Here is a 22,863-nt window from a genome sequence, read left to right on the forward strand (position 1 = left end):
TTTTTTGGTAGAGGAATATTCCTGTGATTTGCCCATCAAGATTATGCTGTCTTTTCAGTGCCTGTGTTGCTCCTTAAAATCCTGCAGGCACTTATTTTCACATTTAACATGATACGCATGAGTAACCCTCTCTCAACTGGTGGAACTAGTCAGGTGTAAAACTCTGATGAATGTACTCTTTAGGGCTGGGGCCCAAGCAAATTCCACAGAACACAAAGTGTGTTACGTTTTACAGCTCCCTGCATCATTTCAAGTTCCATCGTCTATAATAAGATGAACAGTTAGGTCTTATCTAGAGAAACGTGTATCAGCAATGCTAACAGATATCTGCACAGCTGTCTTTGATACTTATTGTACTGAAAATGATGTGTTAGTCATTAAGTACAGTCTTTAAAAAGGTGATTAATAGTTGTACTCTTTCATATACATACACAGAATTGTTTTCAAAGTAAAATCCTAGGGATAGGTTTAAAAAGATTGTAAGTTGTAACATAATGGCAGGAGAAGGCCATAATCTTGAATATGGATTGTGGAGAGTGCTGGAATGCTCTTTTTCTTGTGGCTCAGACCCCTACCAGCAATTTTACCTTGCTGGACAAGCATGAACACCTTTAGGAATATCTCACTGCATTTGGTTTTTTTGCATTATCTGCTTTGCAAAAACTAATAATGTTAGAGATTTATAGTGTTTAAAGTGTGCACAGTTAGTTGAAACTAAGACTGCATTCATCTTTCTGAAAGTTAAAAGCAGTATCAGCTCTGAACTCATATATTTTATTTGCCCAGGAATTTCTTTGGCCTGTGAGCTGTTAGATCAGTGGGAAATACTCTCAGAAGCTGTGGGAGGACGTTTCCTCCTGAAGTTTAGGATCATGACATGAGCATCTGATTCTGCAACTCCTCTGCAAATGTGTGCAAGTGGCAGGGCTCCGTCACAATTCTGCTCTCCTTACCTCCTGCAGCTCTTTATAGAATGCAACACCTGCACAGTAAGTGGTAAGTGTCATAAATTACCCCACCTCAAGTAAAGGGCAATCAATACTTGGGGTGACTCACTGTTTTTGCAATGTTTGCTAGGAAAAAATGAAAGGAGAAATGAGTTAAAGTTTATAGTCACTGCAGTTTTCTGATATGCATGGCATTTACTCATTATCATCATAATCACTCATTTAGGTGACTAAGCCTCTTGCAGAATGAGATGCTGGTTAGCCTGAGTGAAGAGGGGAGGATCTGACCTGATATTACTGGGCTGTGAATGGTCATTAACATTTTATTTTAAAGAATTTTGGTACAACTGAGACAGGAGCAAGAAAATGCAACCAGAAAGTACAACCACCAAAGCCTATGGCAATGTTTCAAGATTATTTCTGGAAAAATCTAAAGATTTTTACTATATTTTCCAAAGTCACAGATGTTTTTTATAATTGCCAGTACTTTCATTTTGTTAGCACTAAAAGAATGGAAATCAGAGCCCTCTTGCTGTTCTTCTATCTAGAAAAAAGGTAGGAGTGTTTTGAACCACAGAAAAATAAAATTTAAATGGATAAAACAGATTAAAGAAAGACTTTTAAAAGTGTTTGGAATGATGAACATTTAAGAATTCACGTTTTCCTGCCACAAATCTTTGCAGAAATTGCGTTGCACGTGTCCATGCACGTGTCTGTGTTTATATGTGCTGAAAATACATATCGCTGTATCAAGAGTGAATAACAATTTCATAAGCCTCCACCAGACAGTTGTAACTGTTCCTTTCAGATGAAAACAAATGATTTCACAACCAAATATGGAAAAATACTCCTTAAATTCACTTGAATTTCTTTTAGTGAGGAGTTACATTATGCAGTACCAAAACATAATAATTTCCTAGATTTATTGCAATATGTTTCTAAACACATCAGGTGTTTACTGAGGTTTTGTTTCCTTAGAAGCATTGTGGCTGTGCATTCAACTTTTGAACCTTATTCTGCAATGTTGTAGAATTATCTGCCTCTGGAAAAAAAAAGAAAGAAACAAACAAAATCTCCCAAAGCAACAATAGACAAACAAACACAAACCAGAAACTCCAAAACAAACAAACAAAAAACACTGCTGAAATTTTGTCAGGAGAAAAAGATCCAGAGGTTTGCAGGTATTTTTCTATTCACCTTAACAAAGCCAAGGTTCTGCCCTGGTGGTCTGGACCTGGATCTAGCATAACGCTGCATTAGGTAGATGCCTCCCCTGGATGTGTTAAAGATCCTAGTGATCTCCCTCACTTTCTTCCTCCTCTGTGCACCCAAACCTCCCCTTGTTTTGATGGCATCCCCTTTTGAACAGCTTTATATGATTGCTTCCATCCACAGGTTACTTTATTCAAGTTGATTTGTCACAGAGCACTCGCCCATTAGCAATCTCGTCTGTAGCCTGCTTTAAAATCTGCTTATGGTTATGGCCAGATAAAAGCATGTGAGGTCAGTTTGGTAGAGCAGAGACAAAATACTTTAACATAAGGTTTTCTATTCTGTGCAGGCAGCTAATAAAAGTCCCCGCAGGTGTTGAGAATTATCCTTCTCTCGGAGATTTCTTTACAATCTGAACCTAATCTTGGTGAAAGCTTTGGCAAGGATAGCTGGCACATTAATTAAATTACTTTCCCTCCCCCACAGGTCTTATGCTGTAACTTTGATTAACCACCTCTGTGCCCAGGAAACAAACTGCTGGATAGGCACTATCAGTTTTGCAGGTGTATGGATGTTAGAGATAACATGGGATTCCTCCTCTATCTGGATAGATTCTCCTTACTCTTTCAACACTACACAGCTTTTTCCTTAGCTACAGCTACAGGGATCCTGCAGGTGTATTTTGAGATTTTAGTATGAGGACCTTCTTATTCAATGTGTATCTCTGGATGGCCACTGCTGAGAAGTTTCAGATCCTTAGGGGAAAATGCCTAACTACTCCAAAGCTCCCCCTCTATTTAAATGACTTTTCCTTGCTGCAGTATCACACCCGTGACACATCAAAGCTAGTAGCTGGTGTGGCAGGACATGCATTCCCAAATCAGCCTCAGTGACGAAAGCTGATTTGCAGTGACAGGTTTCATATCTTATGGTGTCATTTTCATGAATGGCTTTGTTAATTAAATTTAATGTGGAACAAGAGCTTGCTTACATTCTGCCAGGCTTAAGATGTTCTTACTCACACCTTACTTAAAGAACAATTCCTACTGTTGAATAAGGGCTCCAGGATTTAGCCCTCTGTTAGCAGTCTTCCATAAACCCTTTGTTTTCCTAACATGTTAAAAACCAAGGCTTAATGGGTTCATGATGACATCAGTTATCAAGATTTGTGTGGTGTTGGCAGATGTTGAATTTTCAGTGGAAAACCATTAAACAGATTTGAGTCAGGGCAAGTTTCACAACATGCACGTATTATACCGGTGGTTACATGTGTTGACTTCAGCTTTATTTATTACAAAGGAAAACAGGCCTGTACTTATACAACAACAGCAATGAGAAATTAATCTTCCCAATAGGAAAATCAGTCTTGTCTTGTTAAAGGTACTCAAAGTTACTTGTTGAGCATGCTGAGCTTGCAAAAACTATGTCTGCAACTTTCAGATTTAATAAATCTAAAATTAAATACTAAAAATAAATATAAAAAAAAAAGATTTTTGGTTACCTGGGCCTTTTTTTGGTATCAAGTGCAAAGAAGGTAGTATTTCAGAAAGTGTTGAATGTCCATTTTTTGACAACCTTTCTTTCCAAAATGTCTCAAGTTAAATATGCTTATTTTCCTCTCCGATTGGATTTGTTACTTTTGAATGCTCATTGCCTGTCAGCTCAGAACACAGCAATTCTGTACTAGTTCTAATATTCTTCAACATTAAAAAGTTGCTTTTTGTCATATGAGTACAAAGTTTGCCATATGTCAAACTTTGCCAAAGTTTCTCATATGAGTACAAGGTGTTATTGTCTAGACCAATGATGGTGTCCAGGCCTACACATGGTGTGATACGTGCATAAGAAACATATGCCAAACACTGAAACCAAATACACAGGGAAAAATAATTCTTCAAATAAAAGCAAGGTCCAATGTAGGAAAAAAAAAAAAAAGAAATCCCACAACAAACCAAGGTGATAAGAGCAACAAAAAGCAAAGGAGAGCACTCTCCATTTTGTGTATGTAGTAATTTGAAAGGAGACGGATTTAGTTGCTGCAATGTTTCGTGCATACATTAATTAGGACTTCAGTTTGGAGATTTACTAGTGCAGTGTACTGAAACAAAAATGTATTGTGTCTCCCTTTCTATTCAACTGTAAATGTGTTGGAGATTGTATTTTCTTGGAAACTAAAGTTCCCACAGTTATTACAAATTACTTCAAATTCTGCTTATGCATCAGGAGGCATCTAATCTTAGTCTTTCTGTTTTAACAGTAAAGTTCCTCTTATAACACACCTTTTTCACACCCAAAGTTTTTCTTGAGTCTCTTGACTGTTGATACTGCTAAGGCATGAAGTTTTCTGAATGTCAAAATTCATACTGACAGCACCTAAAAGATTTCAAGGGGTACATCAATTTTTTTTCAGTCTTATGGCACACTGCATAGAGAATCATTAGAACATTAAAGGGATATATTTCACTTCTGTGTGTTTAAAAATAAAAGGAAAACCTAACATTCTATTTTATGAAGAAGGACTTAATTTTCTATTTTTTTTGACACTTTGAGGAAACTTTGCTTTTCAATATGCTGATTTATAAAAATTGAAACTCTTTCCAATATGGCTTTTATTCAGAAAATCTTAAAAATAATTTCATATTGAAATATTGCTTTGATATTCTGGGATTCAAAAAGATTTTTAATTTTTGTCAGCTTTTCAGTTTATTTTCTTCCCATTTGTCTTATTTAACATTATAGCTGCACAAAATAAGATCAATGTGTTTTGAACAAGTAATGGAATTTTCCTTCACTATTCTTTCCACTATTTTAGGTTTAGCTCCAGGTTGGAACTGAGTCAATTTTTTCTATCTTGCAGTCCTGTGTAAAACAAAACTTTGACTTCAAGGGAGGGCTATTTTTCATCAGGCAAACAAACAAAAAAAAGACCTTTATTGGGTCCACGTAAAACCATAGTTTCTTCATTAGCACAATTTTTCCAGTACGTGAAACCAGTCACCTGATAAAAATGTTATCGCAGATGATAAGCTTTGAATTAGGACCTCAGTTTTCACCAGCTGGAGAACAAATGATCATCCACAGATGCGAGTGTGCAAAAGGAAAACATTCTTTCCCAAACTTTTCAAGTAAAAAACAAATGATTAAATGTTGGATAATTATAATTTCATGAGTTACATGATCTCCTACTTACTACAAATGGGTAAATAGAACGACTCTGATTATTTACACTGCTGACTTGCCCCAGGTTTATGGCATTTATTATAGTCAGTAATGTTTATGGCAAAATTTTTCTTAACAATAACATTTATAATATTTTAATGTGTGTGTACGGATGGAAATAGTACATGAAAGAATTTCAGCGCAAACAAACCTAGACCTTTTTGCATTTGGAACTCCTCTGTATTATTTTAGGACCCCAGTTCTCAAAACAGTTATGGTTAACTTTATTCACACAATTCCAATGGGACAACTCATATGTAGAAAGCTAAATCTTCTCTTAAGTGTTTTCTTCCTGATGTGCATGGCGTGGGGTAGGTATGTCTAAACATATTCCTGAACACGCTGAACTGTCTCTTCATTCTCTGGAGCATATAATTTTAATTAAATAAATATACAGGGGTTTGTGTATGGATGAATGTACAGATATTTGCACAGGTATTAATTAATTTATTCCATGAGTATCAAGTAATTATCTCTTTCGCTGTAAGGGCAATTTGCTACCACACTAAGCAGAAGGCATTCTTTTCCCAAACAAAACAAGCATAGCACCACTTTCAGCTGAAATGTTAGATCAGTATTATAGTGCGTTAAGCATGGCATCATTATTCTAAAACCAGCCACAGAGATATAAAATGCACTGTGAGACTGCAAACTGAGCACAGTTTGATTGCAGGACACCCGGGTAGAGGAGTTTTGTATTAGAATATACATCGCATTTATAATGGCTTCTTCTCTGAAATGTAATTAGGTTTTTTTATGAACTGGCAAAATATAGTAAATAAAGGACTCAGGGGATTTCCATATAGCCATATTTATTCCCACACGTCTTTCCAAATCTTAAATGGTTGTCTTCCTTAGAAATGGATTAGGACAAATTGCATTAGGACACGATCGTGAATCTGATTAAGGTGGAACCATGATCAGGTTTTTCTTTTGGGCAACTATGTTTTCTTATAACAACCAGAAGACAAAAAAGCCTTTGGCAAGATGTTTCAAAAGGCCTTTCTCATATGCACATAAAAGCAGTTTTCATGCTAATTCAAAAATTGGTCCACACCTATAATTTTGTTATATAGCCAAGACAAAGCTTTGGGCAAAATTTTTCGGTAGTATACATTTCAGCTACAGACTTGTGGTTTCAGTGAAAGCTCCTAAAAAAGAATTTCCATGCATAATTTCCTTAAGGAGAACACTCTGAAAGCAAGCTGCAAGAGAGGCAGAAGATCAGGCATTGATTCCAAATTGGTTCAGGGAGAGGAATGCTGAGAACAAAACCATCCCCAGTGGAAAACTGAAGTAATATACAGAATAAACACCTTTTCGAATGAACACACTCTCAGAAAGACCCAGCCCTTCTCTTCCTGTATTAGCAAGTGACCCAAGCTGAGAACATTATGTGACATTATTTGACAAAGAGGGAAACTACATGGATGTGTCTGTTGATACACAGAAATGCAAATGTTTGGAAAATTCCTATCTCAGCAAAAAAAAGCACTGTTTCTTTCTTCTCCACTCCTGACTATTTATCTTTTTTTTAAACAGTAGTTTCAACTCCACATAGCTAAAGGGAACTTAATTGAAGTGTTGTTACCTCTGTGTCATTGTCAAATCTGTCGGTGACTGGAAGGGTCTGGGAAGGACATCTTCGTTCATCTCCTTGGGGTTCCACGGCATATGAGTGTTTTGGTCTCTCAAACTAACATGTAGAATTCAGCCGACAGGAAGAACTCCACTATAAGTCTGTAGAAGTCTATATAAATAAATAAGTTCCCTGACTCCAAGGACTAGTGTTTGGCATATGAAAATAAAGAGAATTGGTGGGTCTAATGAATAAATTCTGGAAACTAAAGGAGCTCCATAATCTTTGTGATTAGTATTGTAAGTATCAGTGACATTACACTGCTCAAGTAACTCTATCCATCTGCTTTATGGCTAGTCTTACTGGTTTTTACTTGTTTGGGGTTTTTTTTCCAGTTTAGACCAAGATTCAGTGATGTTTATTTTAAGTTGTTCATGTTTGACTTGATATTAGCATTGTTTTGGCAAATGTAAGAGTCTGAATTCTTCACGTGTTTCACACAGGCAGAGACCAGAAAAAAAAAAGAACAGATCTACACTGTGGTCCGAATTTCAGAGTGTACCCATCTGAACTAGATTTTTCCTGAGGCTGGAAAACATGTAGCTATCTCTCGTGTGTTGTTCTTGGCAACTTGCTCTGATTTCATCCAGAAGCTGAGGGCCTGACATGAATGTGGGTGGAAGCTGGAGTTAATGACCCAGAGAGTGAATCCTCACTACTTTTCCAGGCTGACAATCCTTAGGTACTCCACCAGACATTGCATGTTTATATAAACTGTCAGAAAGCATTTTGAATCAGTAACATTAGTTCATAGTCTGGTGAAATAATGACCAGACAAATGCAGAAACCCTTTTTTGTCTTTTACTTCCCCTGGCATTTCTAAATGGATTTGCTCACAGCTGGGACTTTCAACACAACTAGAGGAGGATCCGGTTCAGAGGGAACAGAATCAGCAGTGATGGGGCACACTTCAGGATTTCTTGGCCAAGCTGGGACGGAGCTCTGAAATAAAAATTTGCATGCTCTCCCTTGGGGTCTTCAAAGCAGAGGTTCAGCTACATTTCACAATAATAATTTTCAGCTGAAACAGGAAAGGTGCAAAAATGCTACCCTGATGTTTCCCAAACCATCTGTTAGACACCACCCTGTACAATAGAACATGCTCATGTTCATAGAGTCATGACTTGTACAGTTCAGACCTTTCCAAAATTGTTAGAAAACACAGGGTCAAAAATAATTATGGTGAATTGGGAAATAATTATGTTAATCAAAAATAAAACAAGCTAAAATGGGAGAAAGAAAAGGTCAGTCAAAACTGTCACACCAAGTTTTCTTATCTATTGGAGTTTGTCTCAGGTATGTTCCTCTAGTTTATAGAAATATACGAAAAGAGAGTGAGCAAGACACAAATACACACACTTATGCTAATATAAAGAAAAATTGTTGAGATCAAAAATCCGAAATCAAAAATTAAATTATTACAGGATGTAAGAGACAGAACAGCTTTGGTAAATTATTTAGATGGATGATGTGTCCATAATAACAGGCTATTATTTTCAGAAAATGTAGTCCTCTTTTTCTCAGTAATATTTAGCCTCTTCAGTGCAAATTTTACTTTGTAGAAACTTAAACATTTCTGTGAAATGCAGAGCTGGTTGGGAAGTCAGATAAATTTCCATGAAAACAGTTTCTTTACTTGTATTTAAAAGTATATCCAGACATTTTCGGAATCTTCCCAGCTCTAAAGCTGACTGAGCTGTGTACTAAAATGGGGAAAAATTTTACATTGTCTTTGTTCCATTTATTTTTCTTGACCATTTTAGCTTTTGTTTTAAATTGATAACAGACCATTCCAATAGAACTGATCATTTTTTTCTAAAATGGAATTTTATGTCTAAAATGTTAAATGAAAAAGTTTCAATTACATGTCATGTAAACAATGTTCATATTTGATTTTCCCACAGATTCTCTGCTTGGAAAGTTCCTTTGAAAATTAAATAGCTCATACAATCTATCAGAACAGTTATCTCAATCACGCAGTTTTCTTATTTTCTCTGATTGGGTAAGGTTTTATAAGCTGCTTTCACTTCTGCCTGAAGAAAGGTTTATTTGTTTCACAAAATTATTTTCATTTCATGAATGAATTAATCTCAGCTGCAGACATAAAAATTCATTCTCTTGACACTGTGTTTGTACCAATACTTGTGAGAAGTAACAAAGATGAAGCAAAATTCAATGTTTCTTAAAAGTGTCGTTTATTTTATTTTTCCCGTTAATTAACTGGTACCTTGCAGCTTGACCATCACGGTAAATCTGTTCTTTAATTTCTCTACAAAAAGAGGTAAATTAGACACCAGAAGGCCCTGCAATTCAAAGTATGTATGGAAAGTGATTGGAAAACCTGGGCTCCTGGTTGTAATTATTCATATGATTTACCTGCAGTCATGTCACTTTTATGGCACTAAAAGATATGTTATATCTATTTATTCAGGTAATTGTTCCAATCAATTTCTGTGACAAATGTACTTAAATCCAATAGGGTTGGGTGCTACATTCTTAGCTATCTTAAAGCTTTATGGAGTTATGTCAGATGGAATATCTGGCTAAGGAAAAGGTGGAAATGGAATAGACCAGAATAATCCCTGGGACCTTTTTATCTCCTTAATTATTCCTGTTATATTTCAAATAAATTCTAATGAAGAGATGTGCTGGAAAGACTATCACAGTAATAGAATAATGGTGGCTGGAATGAACTTTTGGAGGCATCCAGTCCAACTCCTATGTAGAGCTCCAATCTTTAGCCCATGCAAATGCTCTTCAGCAAGACTCTCTCCAGTTTGGCCCTGTCTTTCTTGTACTGAAGGGCCAAAAAGTAGAGACAGTAAGAGACCTGCTTTTTCAAAGTTATTATTTGCCATCTCTAACAGCTACTGTAACATAAAGTTATTTTGGCTAGATTTGTTCCATACTGCTGACTTTAGACCATCTGAATATTTAGCAATTGGAAAAATTTCCAAAGCTTTCTCCAATTTCTAGCTAAACATCAATTATCTGTACTATTGGAGAGCTCTTTCTCTGTCGATAAGTATTTGTATAAACAAATACAGTTGTCATATGCCCTCTAGATATGTTGGACATGCACAATCCTGCCTCTTTGAGTCAAAGAGATCACAGGTGTCACTGAGGGAAAACAAAACTCTGTTAAAGGAGGCTGTGAAAAACATCTTGGAGCAAGGCAATTAGGGCAGCAGTGTCTCTTCTGCTCAGAACAAGTGATGGGTATGGCCTGTCTGACCTGATGTACAATCCAATGTATAAGTTCATGAATGCATCACCCACCATTCCCTCCTGCTACCACATCAGCCTCACTGCTAAGGAATTCTTGCACTCTCAGCATCTAAAGATCTCAATTAGTTCTGTGCAATGTCTAGCATGCGTGTCTGCACAACAGCAGATCTAGCACATCCACTGAAATTAGGAATAGACCTCATGACAGAAGAGCCTCAGATAGTTGATCGACAGACTTTGAAAGTGACTGGGAAGAAGTCATTCTGCTAAATGACTGAGTCAAGACACACCACAAGTATGTATTAAAGTGTGTGTATACATGTGGAAGCATACACATGCATGCACAAATAAAGTTGATTTGTTTCTTCCCTATTTCAGCAGTTTGTTTCAAAAACCACAGAAATTTAGATTATCAAGTGCACTTTATTTAATCATCTTGCAATTACAAAGTCATATATATATTGAAATGTAAAAGTCATTAATGTGGGTCAGGTTGCTAATATGAATAAGAATTTAACTGAAGGGGTTATATACAGCTATATATGGTTAGCAACTGGAGTTTTCTGACAAAACTGTTACGGAATAATTATGGGATTTAAAAGCTGGAATAAGGTTATTTAAAAAAATGGTGTAAGGTAATGTGAGCCAGAACTCTCAAAGTCCCTTAATAAGAGTCCTTAACTCAGTGTTAATACTTTATTTAACATAATGTGCTGTGCACTCTTTAAATTGTTAGCCTGGAACAGATGATTTATGTTGCTCTTGCATCCAAACAAGAATTAATGCCCTGATCCTATTTGACTGGAATTGTTAAGCACTTTTGTTCTCAGGGTTGTATCAGAATGATAACAAAAACATAAAATCAGCAAGCTTTTTAACGAATGTGGGGTTAATTTGAGGTGCCCTGATTTACAGATATTAGAGTAATGCTCTCTCTCAAGTATTTACTGAGGTGTTAAAAAGTTTGTGTTCGCATTCATCGCAAACAGTTAGTGTACTGCAGTTTCTTTGTTTCCAAAATATTAGAAGGTTGCAGTTAAGAAAGCTATTGGAATCAAGTACCTTTTTGGTTTTTCTTTTAACAAACAGTGACATCTTTCATCATATTTTGAGGGAATCTCAAGTGAATACCGCAGGTGGTTCTTTTGATCCTATTAATATCTTGGTTTTGTTGGTTCCTGGTTTTTTCCAGGTGTTGTTTTTTTTCCCCCTTCCAATGTTTTAGTTTAATTTTATGTATTTTGTGCCTGTATTATGGTTTACTCATCTGCTTTAATTACTTTTATTGGCTAATCTTGGTACAACTGGATTTTTCCAGTGTAAAAGGCAGTGAAAGCAGTGACTGATGCAGTTACTTGCCAGTATTTCACTACAGGTGTGCAATATTATAGTCAGCTGTACAGAGGACTTTCACTGCAGATCTTTTTGGTTTAACTACTGAAACAAATGTGTGCACTTTCCTTTCTTTGCTGATTATTTCCCCGTGGAGTTTTGCTGGTAAGAGTGGCAGACAGTCCCCTGTCCTGCTGCTGGTGGTTAGAGCTGTTCAAAGGAACTAAAGAATAGGTTCATCAGAACTTTTATGAGAAAACCTTCAGTCCAGAATATTCAGAAAAGCTAAGATGTTTTTATGACCTGGCATATAAAGCAAGGTATATCTTCACCTTGACATAGTTTTAACTTAATAGAACCTCTAACAAGAACTATGTAGAGCATTTAAGTGATAACATGCTTACATATATTCCTGAAAAAAAAGAAAATAAGTAGAAGAGAATAAATGTTAGCTAGTGAATGCTTGATGTGCACACAAATGAAAGGAAGAAAGTGGAAATAAAAGTGAAAGCCATGGCAATGAGAAATGACATTTCCTATGGGCACAGTAAAATGAAGTTCAGTGAGAACCCTAAGTGGCATCAATGGAACTGTCCTGAGATAAGAATAAGAGAATTTCTAAAACTAGTGGGATGAACACCAGCAGAGAGTTTGATGTTTTTCCAAGCCCTGTTAGGGCACTTCAACTTCCTGTGCTCAGCCAGACTTGCCTGAATATTCACCAAAATGTGATTTCTGATGATTGTGAAGGTTGGTAGCCCACCTCAGCTTGAATATGAGCAGGAGAGTGATTGGTGACAATAAAGAGGACATACACACTGTACTTAAATATCCTGCAATAGTTAATTAGGCAGATTAGCAGAACTTCAGTCTGTGTGTATTTATAGTCTGATATAGTCCTTCCTTTCTGATCGATTCTTTCAGTCCTAAAGTATGTACTATTTATTTAACCCTGCAGGAGAGTGAGATTGCAGTTGCCAATTTAACCTTAATATCTGGGTTTGAGAGAATGTTTCTTATGAATCAATGCAAGTTTCTAGCAAATATACAAAGCCCTTCATGTATAAAGCATATGCATAAAACATATCCCTTCACTTCCTCCAAGTATGAAGGTCTTCAACTTATTCAGTGGTTGTCTCCTTTCTTCTGCCTCAACCATTCAAAAATAGCTAGAGCCCTGATTTGAGAGCTGAGAAATAAGGGAGAGGTGAACACTTACTTTTCAGTTTTGTGTCCTTCAGTCATTAAATGCTTCATGTCATGTGGTAGGAAGAAATTAGCTGGGAAAAGATATGATATTTTAGAACCACTATACCTCTCACTGACTTAATCTGGCTGATTTAGCTGTCTCAAACTGGGCTTCGAAAACTCTGGCAGTCCATAAACCCAAAGTTTTGTGGGAGCGGTCCTGGAACAGCTAACAAATCGTGCTATATGTGTGTTACATCAAACAGCTCTGAAGCCCTGAAAGGATCAAGATCCAGAGACTCCATAAAGTCCCTTGAGACTTTTACTTTTGCTATTGGTTGTACATGCAAAACAGTCATATACTCTGGAGATGAGAAGGAGAATGAAAGCCTGAGGAAATAGCATCCATTTCTGAAAATGTTACAATAAGTGACTTTGCCAAGGTCATGCGGGAAATGGGAGTCAGACTACATAAATCTAAAGTTTTTAGTCATGCCCCCCCAAAAGCACCCTTTCTTTCTTTCTTTTTTCTCTTTCAACTGGAGCTGCCACAACCCACATATATGATCTAGATGTTGTCCGAAAGAAAGGAGAAATGAATTTTCAAATTTTCTTTCTGTTACATTATCTGTTTCTTACACACAGTGTTGTTGCACATAATGCCAGGATGTAAAATGATTCAGGGACTAATGTCTTCAGTCATAACAGGGGAAAACAGAGAAGCAGTTGGAAAGTAATTTCTCACACTGTTCTGCCATGGCCGTTCTTTCTGCTGTGATTTAAGAAAGTGCAGGCAGTGGAAAAGGTTCCCTTTGAAAGTGTTTTAAATGTCAAATATAAGATTCATTTCTATACTGCTTTAATCCAAATGCCACAGGTCTGAGCTCATCTATCAATCTGACCAGGACTTCATGTGTTTTACCTATCCAAACAGCCATTTCTTGAACTAGAAGTCCTGCTAACACCCATGCATAATATCAGTGTATTTTTTAAGAAAAGACAACATCCATTTCTTAGTGAACGTGTGCTGTGGCATCCTTAGGCTCTTTTAGTAAGGTTGTTCGTGACAGGGCCTTGGATATGTACTAGCTGCATTGTGCCTGGTTGCTATACACTGGAACAATGGGCTGGGGAGCCAAGAATATGGGAGGGAAGAAACCCCAGAATTATTCAGGCAGTGGAAGAAAATCTGTAGTATTAAGGATATTTCATATAGAGATGCTATGTCTAGATCTGATCTCTGCTGTCATCAGCCTGTGGCCTCTGCCACAGGGACCCTGGAGCTGGCTCTGGTGCGTTATCATCTGCTGATGCTCTGCTTGAAAAGAGCAAGTCTCTCAGAAAATTGGTCAGCTCTGCCTGTGAGAGTGGATCAGCTGTTATTGAACAGTCTCTTCTCAGTCATTGCAAAGGAATATATACCCTCCTGAAAAATATATGCCCTCCTTCAGCTCAAAGTACAACTATTGCCAATTTTTAGCTGGGAGGTCTTAATTTCCCTTTTGATATTAGATCTTTTCCTCCAGGAGAAATTTACAGTCTTCTCCCATTTTTTGTCTTATTTTTCAGTCCTTTATTTGTGTGATTCTTCTAAATTTTTCCGATTACTTGACCCATTTTTTTATGTATGGACATCAAAGTATATTCCAGTAGCACTTTTCTCATTACCAGATGTAGCGTTAGTATCACCTATTTGCTTCTCCACAATGCCATCCTGTCTGGGACATCAAGGTAGGACAGTTAGCCACTGCAGTACACTGAGTTTCCCCTCTCCAGGGTGTTCAGCATCTTTTTTTCTGGGCTATTGTTTTCCTACATCATGTAAGGTCTACCTTCTTTGAGAGAAATTTCCTTAAAGATATTTCTGTGAATTTTTTTACTGACTTGGAATACATATATATATATGTTTTGTTGGGGTTTTTTTTTTTCAATAGAGATAGTTGTGTACTTTTTAAATTTCAGTAGAGTGGAAATTTCCACAAGAGGACAATACTACTCTGACATTTGAGGAGTTCTGGGGCGAAGAACTCAACAACATGGAGTGGCTAAAACACAGAAATTGCTGTCTGACACTTAATTCCACTAAAGCATAAAGGCTGTCTGACAGAGAGTCCATGTTTTCTAATGTAAAATAGAAGGATCTCAAATCCCTAAGCTGTTCAGACAAGCAGGGATTACTTACCTGAATTTTTATTTTTTTTTTAAACCAAAAATCTACATGACCTTATGATTTACCTAAATCATAACGAGCAGATTATGGTTATTCAGCCACTCTCCTTCCAGGAAGAGCTGCTCACTGGTTTTGTGTTGCAGGAAGGTAATTATGTTCTGTGGGAACCAAATTTTGAGTCATCAGCATGGCGATGGTAAGGAAATATCTCAGCCGCATCTCCCTGCACCAGTCTGTCTCAATGCCCTTACTGTGTCTTCTGTTTCTTAGCACCCATCTTCAGGCATGAATATCCAGGTGTGATTGTTTCCAGAAATGCTGCCAGGTAACAGGTATTCCCTACGGTTACATTTGTTAGGGCAGGTTGTGTAAAGCAAGCACTGACACTGGTTTCAGGGGCAACCTCGACAGTGCTCACTTTCTCCCATTTACTTCACAGAAATGTTCTGTCTTCCAAACCTCTTTTTCATCAACCCTATAGCTCTTGCAGTTGGTGTGGGGATTATTTCCACACAGGCCCATTTGCTTCAGGTAAGCCAAGCTGTTAAGGTACTGGTTAAGGAAAACTAAGGTGAGTCACTGAGACTGAAATTGCGTTGACCACTTATGGGTTATTTGTTAGTTAAATTAAAATATTTAAACCCAAACTAGTGAAGTTGAAGTAGGTACAGTCTAAAATGGAGTCTACAGGGACTTCCATCCAAATACCAATATCGGGTTCTCTTTTTGAAGAAGGGACCAAACAACACTCTAGTCAGGAGCAGATGTGCTTTGTATGAACCTGTGGAGATAAAATGAAAGTACTTTTGTTTTTCTTGAACAGGACCATGCATGTAAAGCTACTCTTGGACAACTAACACTATAGGTATTTGTTATTTTTCTCTAGTGAAATAAAATAAAAAATTAATTAAAGGTTCCCATCATCTTCAAGTTTTTTTAATAAGCAAACCAAGTGCTTCTGCAAAAGCTCTATGTAGGCATGGTTAGAAGAGGAAGGGAGGGATCAGATTATTACACAAGCTGTTTGAAGTTTTCTTTTGACCATAATTAAAGTCAAAGAGCCAATCTGCATTTTATGTAGCAATTTCTTTTCTTGGAAGATGTGTCATCCTTGAAAATTAGGATGTGAAATACTGATTCTGTAAAATAACCTGGAACAATTCAGATGACTCAGGAAGGTCGAATATCCATCCTGAGCACCTAGATTCATATTATAATGTCTCTAGTACAAAATCCAAGATTAGACATTTGTTAAAGTTTTTATTTTTTGCTGATTTAGGTTTAGCACTGGATTTTGGAAGGGAGTGTTAAGACAGAGACCGATTTTTATGTGGGTTTAGGAGTAGGAATAGGAGATTTGGGAGTTGCTTTCTTTTCGTTGTCCTTGTTATTTTTTAATCAACGTCAAAAAAGAGAACAGAGAGTTTTTAGAGTTCTGCATTCATTTTTCCTTGCTACTAAGAATGATATGTAATAGAAATGCTCCCCCAGGTTTGAAACAAAATCACTGATAATCCAAAGGTTGTCACTGTTGAGCAAGTATGATAGTACATTTATGTTGCATTAAGATTTGTTTACTATCCTGGCTAGTTTTCTAGTTTGAAAAGTTTTTTCTTTTTTTTTTTTTCCCCTTTTCTTGTTTAAACGTTTTTTAAACAGCGAGTTCTGTAAAACTGAATAATAAGTGTAATTCTTGTGGTCAACAGCAATTAAGACTTGAAGCATGTGAAATCTGGCAAGATGCAGACGTTTGGGTTTGGTTTTTTTCAGGTTTTTTGGGGTTTTTTATGTTCTTGTTTTGTCTTAATGTGTAGCTGAAATGCAATATGACATTTGGAGAGCCAGCTCTTCCTCTGGGAAATCCATTCAAATAGTAAGCACAGCCATGTCTAGAATGGGACTTTTGGAAAAAAAAAAGATTATCTTATTCATTACTTTGGAAAGGAATCAAAGCAATCAGAAGTACTTGATTTTTTTTTTAACAGAGAAATTCTCTCAATCAAAAGCTAAACAAAATATAATGGGTGGGTTAAAGGGCCCAGGCCCTACCTTGTTGATTTTACTCAGATAAATACTTCCATTGAGTAGGGCAAATATACTGTGTCCAAATGGGCTCCTTTAGGGGGAGTGGTCCTATTAGAAATCAGTGTAATCTTTGGCAATGGCAGAAGGAGTCCAAATTTCCTTTTTAACAGACAGGCTAATCAGTAGCAATTAAGAAGCAAAGTAGCAGACTAATAAAGTATACTTGTCACCAGTTGTCATCTTAGTGATCAATTCACACCTCCACGACAATAACATCGGCCCTTCAATGCTCTAATGACCCTGAATCCCCAAAGTGACAGAAGGATTAGGGCAAAGATAATGTGCTGGAAAGGTGCTAATGAAGTGGCGGGGTTACAAGATGAGTTTCATCCTTGACAGACAGCAAAAGGGAGTGTTCCGTCCCACTCCAGCTATGAGATTCACATGGATAAACTCTAATTGACTTCCATTTCCTGTCAGGATCAGGACCTTAATTTAATTAATTAGGGTTTTTTATTTTCTTAGTTAAATCCGAAACATGCATCTTGGTGTTTTCTGAAAGTCGTAGATATTTCTTAGGTAAATAAGTTTACTCTCCTGTGTTGCTTTTTACTTATCTCTGCAAGTTGTATGTTGCAGATATTTGTGTTTGCATAATTTTAATTTTGTGCAATTAGTTTTACAGAGATTTAATTTTTTATGTCTTTAGAATGTACACAACTGCTTTTCCATGCACTGATTGTTTTAAAAAATGAGAAACAGAGTATGTAATTAGAGTATAATGTCATGTGTTCAGCAAAAAAATGGTGTCACCTTCTTGCTCCCCATTACAAGTGGATAGATAGAGATAGATAGATAGATACTGTGTGGCAGCAGCATTTTGAGATGAAATGGTGTTCTAGTAGATGTTGCTGGAAATACATATTTTAAAATGTCTGCTATGTTTCACGTATAATCAAAATAATCCTGTTCATTAAATGCCACCTGTCTCTTGTTAAATTATACTTGAACCATATCTGTAACCCATTTCGAAAGAATATGTTGATATTAAAGATGGAGAAAAGGGTACAACAGGCCAATTCTGGTATTTTAAACCCCGGTCTTCATTAGATGTTACTCTGCTGCTTCATTGTAGCTAATTAACTTGTATATTGAAAACCCTTTAGAATGATTTGATACAGGGAGATGTGGGAATACATCGTGCTGGGATTAGCACATTTATATTGCTGTTGCTGTGTCCCTGCTGTTTGGGTGCAGGGGGAGGTAACCATTTGAAAATTTAGCTGTATTAGGATCATTTTCAAGTGGTATAAATTCTACTGCTAGCAATTTGAACAAAATCTGCTTGACTTCAGTGGGAGATGTATGGATAGATTGCTGCTGCACATTCTAGTGCCAGATTTTGTCTTGAAAGATTAGTCTTGAGAAAATTTATTTGTTTAAATTATTTTGTGATTTGTGTGTGTGTGTGTGTGTGAGTGGGAAATAAAGGGGTTTCAAGATTCTAACATTAAAAAGTTGTATTTTGAAACAAGGTATTGTAACTTCTTTGATAATCAAAATAAAATTTTAAATATGTCTGTGTCATGCCTTCTGTTTCCCTCAAGATTTTGAATTTTCTGGTTTCTAATTTTACAGTTAAGCACTCAAAAAACTAGCTGACCATGCTGTACATATTTTTCCTATTGTGTACTTTACACCATACAGTACTATTTATAAGACTGTAAAATATTGCACATGTGCTAATTAATTAACTCTTCCTAGAAAGCTTAGCTTTCTGTGGAAAATTGGCTCAAAACTGGTTTCTTCCCCAATTTTAGGAGTAAAAAATGAAAATTGATTGTAATACAGAGCACAGGTGTAAACTTCCCTACGCTGAACACAAGCCAAGGAACATGGCTCAGGCATTTATGAGAAAAGTCATGACTGACACGTTTCAGCACCAGTAATACATCCATGAAGTATCATGAACTTGAACTAGGAATGAATGAGATCTTCTAGCGTGTCATATGACATTTTTTTTTAATTACCTAAATTACTTTATAATACATTTAGGGTTATTCATAAAACCAAAAAAGTCATTTCTGTGGCAGACCTTAGCCTAAGCTTGTAGTATTAATTTTGAGGCAGTTGCTATGATGTGTCACTTCTTTACACCTTGGGAGAGAAATGGAGCCACAAGACCTGTTTTGTACAAGCTGTAAAAGAGTTTCTGGAGAGAATTGACTTTTTGCCATTAACAGCCAGGGATGAAAGAGAGCTGATGGTCCAGCCTAGGAGATTAAGGCAGTGTCTCCTTGCCAATTCCTATCCACTGTCAACACACCCTTATGAGAGGTAAATACTGAACTGCAGGAGTTTACTGTGGGCTTTTTTGTTCAAAGATGGGATCAGATCGTATAATTTATAAGGCTGTTGAGTTCACTACATGCTGAATGTGAGATAGGCAGTATATAAAGGTGAATATCTTTATTGCAAAAATGTGGTCTGTATTTAATATTCTATATCCATACATGTGAACCCTGTAATCTTCTGTTACAAACCAGAGTTGATCTTTCTTTACAGTTGCAGTACATTGGGGTAGAGGTACTTTTAATTTCACTTTGATATAGCACGGTGAGCCATTTTTCAAACAATATGTTCAGCCAGTCTTTTATTTATTATTTCCTTTTATGCTTAACAGATTGCCCATTCAAAATGGAAGAGCATGAGCACTGTTGCCTCGTCAGTCACCTTGCTGTGAAGTTGCAATGTAGCAAATGGCTAATGTATGCATACATGTGGGCACTGTTTTAACCCACATTTCACACCGCCATAATCAATTCATTGGTTTTGAAGAACAAAACAAAAACAACCACCCTTGTCCAGCTGCAGCAGGCAAGAGTTGGGACATATGCTGGTGTGAAAGAGCGAGTAGAGCCGGACACCCCTGCCGAAAACATCAGAACAAAGGGAGCGCAATTGCCTTGGCAAGGCTTGGGATGACTTAAATACCCTATTGTATGAAATATGAATAGGTTGGCATTGTGAATTGCGGCGTGGGGGGCTCCTCCGCGTCGCCGATTAGCCACACGATTACCCAGATTACACGGGGAAACGGCTAAGGTAAATAAGGCCAGCCTTCTGCCACCTCCTCTCTGGGGCCAGGAGCGGGCTGGCCCAACCTCCCCTGCTACTGGGAGCTGGAAGGGAAGGGGATGGAGGAGAAAGGGAGTGAAGTCATAAGCCCTGTGGATAACAAAAATAAGGATTTCAAGGGCAATAGTGTAAAAACTTCTTTCTGGTCAAGTGATCTATGGGCATTGTTCCCTGCTACCACACAATGTGCAAGCAAACTGCTTAGTCAAAAATAGAAAAAAATATCCTCTCCATTTTCTCTCTCTCCTCCCAGGTTAAGGGACAGCCACTGGATGATGATCACAAAAAGTGTGGTAGGTGCAATCTGTGTCCTGGGATCTTCTCTCCCCTCCATAATCTTGTGCAATCTTGCAAGATTGGTTCGTCCTTCCCTCCTCACCACGCAGCTCTTACAGTCAGGGGGTAACAGTGCCAAACCCATGTTTATCCAACCTAGGGCAGCTCAAGGAGAGATTATTTCACTATGCTGGGGTTTTAAGGTACATATAATCAGCTGTGATCCAAAATAAATTCACGTCTATATTATCTCAGTCTCAAATGAGATTCAATATATACATGTTCACTGTATGAACTGTATAATGTGAAATTTGTGTGTATATATTATGGATTTCAGAGTGTCCAGCAGTCCCACTTGTTACTGAATCACTGAATCACAGAATCAAAGAATATGCTGAGTTGGAAGGGATCCACAAGGATCATCAAATCCAGCTCCTGACCCTGCATATCACTGTCCCCAAGAGCCATACCACATGCCCAAAATCTTCTTGAACTCTGTCAGGCTTGGTGCTGTGACCACTGCCCTGGGGAGCCTGTTTCATTGTCCAACCACCCTCTGGGGGAAGAACCTTTTTCTAAAATCCAACCTAAGCCTCCCCTGACACAACTTCAGGCCATTCCCTCAGGGCCTGTCACTGGTCACTAGAGAAAAGAGATCCATGTCTGCCCCTCCTCTTCCCCTCATAAGGAAGTCATAGACCACAATGAGGTCTCCCCTCAGTTTCCTCTTCTCCAAGCTGAACAGACCAAGTAACCTCAGCTGCTCCTCATATTGCTTCCCTTCAAGGCCCTTCACCATCTTTGTAGCCCTCCTTTGGATGCCCTCTAGTAGTTTAATATCTTTCTCATATTGTGGCACCTGAAACTGCCCCCAGCACTCGAGGTGAGGCCGCCCCAGTGCAGAGCAGAGGGAGACAATCCCCTGCCTTGCCCAGCTCGAGGTGCTGTGCCTGATGCCCCCCAGGACACGGCTGCCCCTCCTGGCTGCCAGGGCACTGCTGGCTCATGTTCAACTTGCCACTGACCAGGACCCCCACGTCCCTTTCCATGGGGCTGCTCTCCAGCCTCTCATTCCCCAGTCTGTCTGTACATCCAGGGTTGTCCTGTCCCAGGTGCAGAATCCAGCACTTTCCCTTGTTGATCTTTCCTGTTGGTGATTGCCCATCTCTAGTTTGTCAAAGTCTGTGAGCAGGGCCTCTCTGCCTTCAAGGGAGTCAAGAGCTCCTCCCAGTTTTGTATCATCTGTAAACTTGCTCAGTGTCCCTTCCAGTCCTGCGTCCAAGTCATTTGAAGAGCACAGGGCTGAGGATGGGGCTTAATGGGAACCCCTCTAGTGACAGCTCACCAGTCTGATGTCACCCCATTCACCATAACACATTGTGGCTGACTTGTGAGCCAGTTGCTATAGATGTAGACTTAAGTGGTCTCAAAAGTGAAGATATTTTTGTCTCAAAGAAGCTGTATCTTATTCTAGCTTTTCAGTTGAAAAGGCTTCTAATGTTTGTATGTTTTGTAGCATCTTTTACAACAGTAATCTCCATCTCTTTTCCAGAATCATAGAATTGCTAAAGTTGGAAAAGATTATCAAGTCCAACACTAACCCAGCACCCAGCATGTTGACTACTAAACCATATCTCCAAGTGCCACATCCACGCATCTTTTGAACGTTTCCAAGGATGGTGATACCACCACTTCCCTGGGCAGCCTGTTTCAGTGTCTGACCACCCCTTCAGTGAAAAAATGTCTGTAATATCCAATCTAAGCCTCCCTCGGTGAAGCTTGAAGCCATTTCCTCTCATTCTGTCACTTTTTACCTGAGAGAAGAGACCAGACCCCACCTTGCTACAACCTCCCGTTGCGTAGTGTAGAGAGCAATAAGGTCCCCCCTATCCTCCAGAGAGTTTAACTGGAGGTGCTGTGGGATCTCCCATCTCATTGCAAAGGTACTGTTAGTGCGTAAATGAAGACACAACATCCTTGCAGGGAGGAGCCTTTGCACCAGGAGCTCTTTGACGCAAATGATGTTCCCTGCAAGGCACTCAAAAAACAGCTGGGCTCCCAAAGGAGACCGCAGTTCCCTGGGTGTTTTTAGGGAAATTTTGGTGTCTATAACTTACAGTTGCTCAGAAAATATTTAAGTGGGTTAAATTGAGACCTGGTTTTCCCTAGAATGGAAAAGAATCATTTTGAGTCAATCACTGGAAACACTGTTTAAAACGAGGGGAAAGGGGCGGTTTGACTTTTGTGATTTTCTTTCTATTTAGTTTCAGGTGACCTACTAACAAAATTCAGCACAAGTTTATGAACAGTTTTTCTTGTCCCAAATTTGCATTCTTCCCTAAATAAAACATTCAGCTGGAAATTTTTGCCCAAGACTAACTTGGACTACTATGTTGAGATTATCAGTTAATGGCAAAACAGATTAGGAAACCAGCTACTGAATGAGAACAGTAACTCTTTAGTATTTAATGTATTTTTATTCATAATAT

At 38.0% G+C, this 22,863-nt stretch overlaps 1 long non-coding RNA gene across 1 annotated transcript; it reads left to right on the forward strand.

Moving 5' to 3' along the window:
• Positions 1-18: 18 nt before the first annotated feature.
• On the forward strand, positions 19-22,129 carry LOC108449784. Its single transcript, XR_001866072.1, has 3 exons — positions 19-996; positions 20,352-20,391; positions 21,927-22,129. It is a non-coding gene; the product is annotated as an uncharacterized LOC108449784 (long non-coding RNA).
• Positions 22,130-22,863: the final 734 nt, after the last annotated feature.

This window comes from Corvus brachyrhynchos, unplaced genomic scaffold (genome assembly GCF_000691975.1).
Source record: "Corvus brachyrhynchos isolate BGI_N302 unplaced genomic scaffold, ASM69197v1 scaffold100, whole genome shotgun sequence".
Taxonomy (NCBI): Eukaryota; Metazoa; Chordata; class Aves; order Passeriformes; family Corvidae; genus Corvus; species Corvus brachyrhynchos.